Source organism: Propithecus coquereli, unplaced genomic scaffold (genome assembly GCF_000956105.1).
Source record: "Propithecus coquereli isolate 6110/MARCELLA unplaced genomic scaffold, Pcoq_1.0 Scaffold227, whole genome shotgun sequence".
In the NCBI taxonomy this organism is placed as follows: domain Eukaryota; kingdom Metazoa; phylum Chordata; class Mammalia; order Primates; family Indriidae; genus Propithecus; species Propithecus coquereli.
This window is the reverse complement of record NW_012147808.1, coordinates 3,129,739-3,138,012: the sequence shown is the minus strand read 5'-3', so window position 1 is coordinate 3,138,012 and position 8,274 is coordinate 3,129,739.

Below are 8,274 nucleotides of genomic sequence, written 5' to 3'. Positions count from 1 at the left end.
TGGGTAAAATAAACAGAAAGGGGAAAAAGTTCCCCTAGCATAAACCAAAGGGAACCTCCTTCCCGCAGATTAAGTTCTGACCTTTACGTGAACTCGAAATAACTGGCTCATGATTTCGCAAAGCAAGAGGAATGGCAAGCATTTTGAATGATGCTAAAAATCTTAGTTCTTCTCTGGCTTTTTGTTAGGCAGCCAAGTGTATCAGTCAGAGCAAAAGTAGCTAAAAAATGTGCACTTCCCTCCGTCGGGAAAGACTGGTGAGGCCATTGCAAACAGCTCCCCACCCCCAGCAGCCTGTCGGAACACTGCCCTATATGTGAAACCAGAATTTTCAATGAGAACTGAGCAAGGAAGGCCAATTTCCTTTTGTTCACTCATTTACCAAATACTTATTGAGCACCTACTATGTGCCAGTCACTATTTTAGAGTGGTGAGCGAGAGACTAAAATTCCTCTCCTCGTGGGATTAACTTTTCCAAAGTTGAATTTTTAAATAAAGGCATCAGTTTTCTTTTGTACAACTAAATGGGCATCTAAGACATTCCCTGACACCCTCATTCATACCCACAAATCTGCTCTTACCTGGCTCCTACTTCTGCATAGCTATTAGGTTATTAAGTAGGAAATGCCCGATTTCCTTAAGTACTAAGTTTGACAGTTGGTATCTCTGATGTTTCACTTTGACACTTCCTGTTTTATTTTTATTGTGAAGGTACATCCTCAGTCTTTCAAACACACATTTTGGCTTGTGATTATCTTGCAAATTTTTTACAGCAATTTTTGTGAAACCGTGGATAAGTCAAAAATTCATGTTATTTTTTAATATGAGTTCTGTCATAGAACCAATGCAGAGCACACAGGTCAAAATATCAACGAAGTGTTGGGAAGGATGTGGCTAATGAACGCTCAGTACAATGGTTTGAGAAGTTCTGTTCTGGTGATTTTAATCTTGAAAATCAGCCACGTGGGTGATTTAAGACCAAGGTGGACAATGATGAGCTGAAAGCTATAGCAGAAGTGAATCCATCTCAACCTACGCGTGAATTAGCAGCAAGGTTTGACGTTACAATTCCAACAATATTGGACCATTTGAAACAAATCGGCAAGGTAAAGAAGCTAGACAGACAGGTACTGCATGAATTAAACAACTGTCAGAAGAGAAATCATCTCGAAGCTTGTCTTTCTTTCCTGTCACGACATAAAGGCAAACCATTCCTATACCATATTGTTATGTGTGATGAAAAATGGATTCTTTTTGACAATCGCAAGCATTCAGCACAATGGCTGGATAAAGATGAAGTGCTGAAACACAGTCCAAAACCAAATATTCATCAAGAAAAGCTACCAGTGTCTGTTTGGTGGTCCAACACTGGTATTATCCACTACAGCTTCATGAAATCTGGTCAATCAATTACAGCGGATGTCTCTTGCAACTAAATGGATGAAATGAGGATGCTTGTGATTAAGCAGCCGAGATTGGTCAACAGAGACAGGCCAACCCTCTTGCAAGACAACACTCAACCACACGTCACACAAACAACGCTGCTCAAACTACAGAACCTAGACTTGGAAACTCTGTCATCCACCATACTCACCAGACCTTGCACCAACTGACTACCACTGCTTCCAGACTTTGTACCACCTCCTGCAAGGAAAAATATTCAATTCTCAACAAGCTGTGGAAAATGCCTTTCACGATTTCATCGCCACTCACTCTCCAGGCTTCTTCGTTGCTGGCATAAACAAGCTACCGTTAAGTTGGCAAAACTGCGTCGATAGTTTGGGCACATAGTTTGATTAACTGTACTGCTTCTTGTATGACATATAATAAACTACACTTTTGATTCAGAATCGGACATTTCATATTTAATGACCTAATAGCAAGCCTGGAATGCATACCACCAGCTCCATTACCCCTGCATCCGTCCAGGTATAGACACAGACAACCTGCCCAGGAACAAATCTCAGCCCCAGGCTGGTAACAGACAGCTCTGCCAAAGGATGTGCAAAGCTGGCAGGGACGAGTCATTAAACAGGAGAATATATGAAAAAGAGCTTCAGAAACAAGCTACCCCAGGGCAAAGTGGCCTTACTGCTCAATACTTATTCCTCTTCCTGATGCTGCTCCAGCACCTCATCCACCCCTCATAGGCTATTTGCATCTCCATACACACTGAGCATGGTACAGAGTAGGAGATCAATAGTTACTGAACTGCCTGCCAATGTTGTTGATGATGATGCTGTAACAGTAACAACAAGAGAGCAACGAGCCATAAGGATGTGCCAGGCACTTTTCTAAGAAACCCGTAAGTTAGTGCCACTATGATCCCCACTTTACAGATGAGAAGACGGAGATAAAGAAAGGTTAAGGAAGATGTCCAAAGTCACACAACACGGAGTGTTTCCATCAACTGTGTAAAGCATTCGGCCCTTAGTACCAAGCAAGGGGATTATTTTTCTCCAATAATAAGTACTCCAGAAGCAGGCAGCCCACCCAAAACACTCACAGCTGCTCAAGGCCCCTCCGGGATGGGACTGGGACCTTTGTGAGCAGCACATAACGGAGAGGTGAGGATCCCAGCTCTGCCACTTACTCAGTGTGTGGCCCTGGACGGCTCAGTTGCCCTTCCTCGGTCTGTTTCCTCATCTACACGATGGAGATCACCACGGTACCTCCCTTCGAGGTGCTGTGCTAGTGTGTGTATGTTACCATCAGCGGCAGCAGTTCTGTTGTGGCCACACTCCCAAGGACAGCACCCACACTCTGGTCACACGGAGTCAATCCCCTGTAGAGGGCTTTCCGGGAACCCCACCCATGACAACAACTTTGTAACTATTTGCCCAGACAGGATCACATGGCCTCCCCTATGCAAGCAAGAGACGAAGAAATTGGGATTAAGTAAGACACCAGCAGTGTCCCCCACGGTGGGCAGGCAGGACCCGCCCCCAGGCAGCACACAGCACGTGAGGGCTCCGTGAGGGCAGGCCCAAGCCGTGAGCAGCCTCTTCCTCTTCTGAGATTCCCTAAGAAGGCACTGGTCACAGAGGACTTGACAGCAGTGCATTGTTCTGGAAGAGTGGGGCTGACGGTAGAAGCCTTCCTCTTTGTTAAGACGCTGGGGGCTCCTGGTTGCTTAAGGGATGCAGACCCTAATGAATTTCCAAAATAATATTTTTTCTAACAAATTTGTGGAGGCATTGGTTCTAATAAAAACACTAAACAGCCTAGGAGCTTCTTCCAGACTTACTAAAATTAACAGGAGCCCCTAGAAGAGTCTGGCATTACCTCACTGGCTTCCAACTTCTCCTTCTCCTGCATGTTTCCAACTTTGTGGGTGGGTAAAGCAAATATTTGTTTTTGGAACACACTGGTTTATTTTGCTGTTTGTATGGCAACATGAATTTGGATCTTTTTTTTTAAAAAAAAAAAAAAGCTTGTGCTTCTATAAGTTATGAAAAAGTGGCAGCTCACAGGAGCTCAATCTTTGTTTACAGTACACCATACACGCTTTAATGGAAAAGACAATTTTCGTGGAGCTTGCTTCCTGGCTAAAAACAGGACTTCTCAAAAATGTTTTTCAAAAGATAAAATTGCATTCAAATGTTATTTCGTTAATCCACCTCTTGAACTCTCAGTTACCGCAGCCCCCAATCATTTTAAATTTTACTAATGGCAAAAGTCTACTTCACAAACCTAGAGGGAATAAACAGGCATATGTTCACTTTTGAAAGCCTGATATATTAGAGTTACCCAAAAAGCAAGCTAATTTGGGGCCAATCATTCCATTTACCAGAGAATTCTTCACTTAACAAAACATCCCTTCCACAGAGAAGGCTTCCCAGAACTCCTTTTCCATAAAGCACCCCATTAACCATGCTCAAAGCTCCTTTACAGCCTCAGTCAAACTGGGTCTGATGGTTATTAATGTGATTTGGGTTTGAGTCCGTGTAGGCAGCAGGCATGGCGGTGAAGAGTGCAGACTCAGGGCTAAAGCTGAGCTTCACCACGTGTCAGGTGTGTGACCTTACGTCAATTATTAATGCTTCACGCGAACTTTCTTTGCTCCACCTGTAAAAAGGAGGTGATAACAATAGCTACCTTGTTCCGTGGTTGGGAGGAAGCGCGTGGCCCAGTACCTGTCACAGAGGGAGTGCTGTGCAAGTGTACACCATCCTCATCACCCTGTGAGGGCGGGGTCAATGTGTGTCTTGCTCCTGCTCTGGCCCAGGCGCACAGAGCACAGTCTCCAATGTTAGTTACAGGACCATACACTGTACCTATTAATACTTTGTACCTTAAGGGCTGCAGACGCATCAGTCAACAAAACAGATCAGCATCCTCACACTGCTTCCATTCTAACTCCGTGTTAGAGGCAGTGAGAGCTATGGGTGAAAAGTGAAGCAGGGTGAGGGGGGATCAGGAGTGCTGGAGTGGGGGGCTGGCTATTGTAAAGGGGGTGGTCGGGGTCGGCTTCTTTGGAGGGTGGAGGAAGTGAGGAGGGCCCCATGCCATGCTTAGGGAGAGAGCGTTCTGTGCAGAAAGAACGGCCTGACCCACCCACGCAAGGCCCGGAGGCAGGTGTGAACTTGATGTGTTCCAGGGACTACTGGGGCCAGAGTGGCTGTGCAGCGGGGGCAGCAGGTGGGAGAAAAGAGGCCAGGGAGCTGATGGGGCGGACCACACGGGCCTTTGTGAGAGCCTTGCCTCTTCCCCTGGGTGTGCTGGGGAATCACTGCAGGGTCTTAAACAGAAAAGTGACATAATCCGACTTCCATTTCTAAAAAGTATCAATTCTAGTGGCCTGGTAGGAACAGACTGAAGAGGGACAAGGGCAGAAGTGGGGGGGACCAGAGAGCAGACCCCACGATAACCCAGGTGGCAGCAGCTGGGGAGGTGTGGGAAGTGGCTGGACTCCGAATTTGCTCTCAAGGTCGAGCCCACAGACGGGCAGGTGGACGGGACGTGCGGTTTGAGAGAGGGGGCCAAGGAAGACCCAAAAGTGTTGGGTGTGAGCAACTGGAAGGGTGAAGTAGCCGTGAACTGCCGTGGGGAAAACTGGCTAGAACCATCGACACAGGTAGTTTTTTGTTTTCTTTTGGGGGCGTGTGTTTCTTTAAACGGTAATTGTGGCCAATAGTCTTCTTCCCTACTCTGGTCTCCAAAAGGAAGGATTTTCCCCTCAGAACTCCTGGCTCCCATCTGTCCCTCCACGTGTTCTCCCCTAGGGAGCAAGAGTGATTTATGTCACCCAGGTGGTCTCCTCCACCCAGAAGTTTTATGGGGGCCACCCCTCCACCCATGTGCGAAGGCCTCTGGGTACCCGACGCTGCCCGTCACTGGGTGGGTGCATGTACCTAATTTCAGGTTCACATCAGGAAGCTCGTGCTGCCCCACACCTAAGCCACATCCTCCAACCCAGCCTTTATCAGCAATGAAGATGACATTTTGATCTCTACCTTCTTCACACCACACTGCTCTTAAGCAGTTGAGAAATCTGAAAAACAGGTGTGCTGTTTAAACCCCACCAATAAGCACCTTGGGGCACTTAAAATAACAACTAACTTTTATCCAGCGTTTTATAGCTCATTGGAACCTCATAATAACTCCCTAATGTAGTTAATCAGTGAATGATTCCCAAGCACCTGTTATTAAGCACGCACAGGGACGCACCACACTAGGCGATTGACAGGGAAGGTTCCTGTATCCTTAGCATCACGTAACAGTTGAGAGGGCAACTCAGAGTCACGGCATGCAAGCCAGGTGTTCTGATTCTAAAAATCCATGCTCTTTTTATACTTATGAGCGGGGTGACTTAGGGCAAGTACTTAACCTCTCTGTGCATGAGTTTTATCATCTGTAAAGAGAGCTTATACCACCACCCACCTTGTTGGGTTACTGTGAGGATTAAATGAGTTAAATGATGCACAGTACTTGGAAGGACAGCTGACACAGAGTGAGCACTCGGTAACTGTCGTCATCATCATCATCATTATTACCATACCAAGCTGTCTGTCTAATAATTAGGATAATAGCTAAACATTAGTCTATGGCAAGAAATGTACATTAAATGTTTCACATGCAATAACTCACTGAAACCTTGCAATAATCTATGAGTTTTTGTCCTCATTCTACACTCAGGAATCTGAAGCTCAGAGAGCAAGGTTAAGTATACTGGTATAATGGCTGGAACTCACACAACTAACAAGGGTCAACATCAGGATCTGAACTTGGGTATTATCAATTATTTGGCAGAAACATATTTACTGCATAAAAGAAAGCCACATGTGTGCTTCTAAATTCTATTCAAATGTTAAAAATACATGCAGAATCAAAGGCACCTCCCTGATACACAAAGCTCCTTTTGAGGCGCTTTAGCCCAGAAGTACAAAAGGGAAAAAAAGCTCCACAATTCTTGTTAACTTTATCCACAGTGTGTGATACTAATCACCCTAGACCACATCCTATACCCACCACAACCTGAAAACCCACTTCCTCCCCAGAACACATCCCAGGGAGCAAAAGTCAACATTCAGCTCCGGCTTCTCCGAGAACACCTTGTATATTGACCTATGCATGCCAGCAAGTAACCGAGCTGGAAAAACATTCTCCCAAAGTCTGGAAAAGGATCAGAGTGCTTTGGACTGAAATGCATCGCGTCTTCAACGCTGCTTACTAGCAAGGCTGAGCCAAGCAAGCTAGCAGCATCCTGCTGGGTTCTGCGACCAGCATCACCAACCAGAGACAGGCTGGGGGCCCTTTTCTGGACCCCAACTTCAGGGATCTACCTTCCTCACCCGGCCCGCAGGCCTGCACGTGGAATGGTAGAAGGTGTGTCTGTCAGCATGCCTTGGAAGCTAGTCCACCTTGACGTACGGAGCCTAGGGGCCCTGCTGAGGATTTGGAGTAGGGGGTGGCAGTGTTCTTCACATGCCAGTCATGAGACCAGCCCTCAAGCCTCCCAAGGCTAGAATTCATCAGAAATATCGTACAGAGGATGTGACTGCCACACTGGTGGCGGGCAGGGGTGGAAAGAGGGGGACAAGAAGGAAAATTAAGAAGGAAAAGCAAGAGCTTGACTCTATAGATCTGGAAGGAGATCTGGGGCCTTTCAGACCCTGAGAATTACTGTTATATCAAAAGTTGCATGCTTGCAAGCAATCGACCAGGTAAGAATGCTGTCTGCTGCCCCTGAAAGAATCCACAGTATTCCATAAACGCAGGGCGACCCTGACTGCTTTGGGAGGTACCTGCTGAGTGCCTACCACGTGCCGGTGCCATGCTAGCTGCTTTATACACCTCCCTTCATTCAGTCCTTCCCAACACGCTGTGAGACACACAGAGACTGGCCCTTTTTATGCAACTGAGGAAACTCACACTCAGAGGCGTTAAATAACTTTCTGATATAAAACCGACTCTGAGGTACAATGGAATTAAAACCTGCTCTGACTCAGAGCCCATGCTCGACTTTTTTTCAAAACAGGGCCATTGGGGCGACACCATGAGAGGCCTGGCGTACATCAGGCACTACGGGTGGAGGGCAAGACAGCAGAGAGGGCAAAACAAAATGAGACAGGAGTCAGAAGAGGACGTGCCTCCGCCTGGCTGGGCAAGTCACTTAAGCTTTGCAAGTCTGTTTCTTCACTTGAGATACGGGGCCCACTGAAAATAGGATAATGCAGACAAAGTACTTGGCACATAAGCGCTGAGATGTCATTTCTCTCATGCAAGTTCTTTGTGAAATAAAAACAATGACCTCTGCTTCATCGGCTTCCACGAGAACAGAGCAACCACACAGCCAAAACCTCGTGGTAAACTCTCATTTGCCATGTATAAGTTTGCACCGTGGGCCCCCGTGGCCAAGCCCAGCCCCAGACATCTTTTGTTTGGCCATATATTTTGTCTTCGTAAATGTGAACTGGGTGTCTGCATTTAAACAAGAGAGTATTTCCCATAAAAATACGACCTCCTGCTTCTTTAGGGGAAAAAACAATCAGAAGACCTGAGCCATGTTCTCACATGGCAATAAGGACTGGGGCTGAGTAGCAGCCGCCTTTTGGTGGGGGGCATGACACCTTCGCCTCCACAGCAGTGCCCTCAGCATTTCTGTGGCTGCCAGGCCCCTGTAGGCGGGTGGCCCAGGCACTGCATGAAAGTGAGGTGGTGTGCGAGGGCACAGCTGCTCAGCCACCACTAGTTTCTCCGTGTCTGCAGAGTCTTTATTGCACTGTTAAGATACTTGGCACTACTTCCCTGTTACCCAGGGGGGCATGAAGG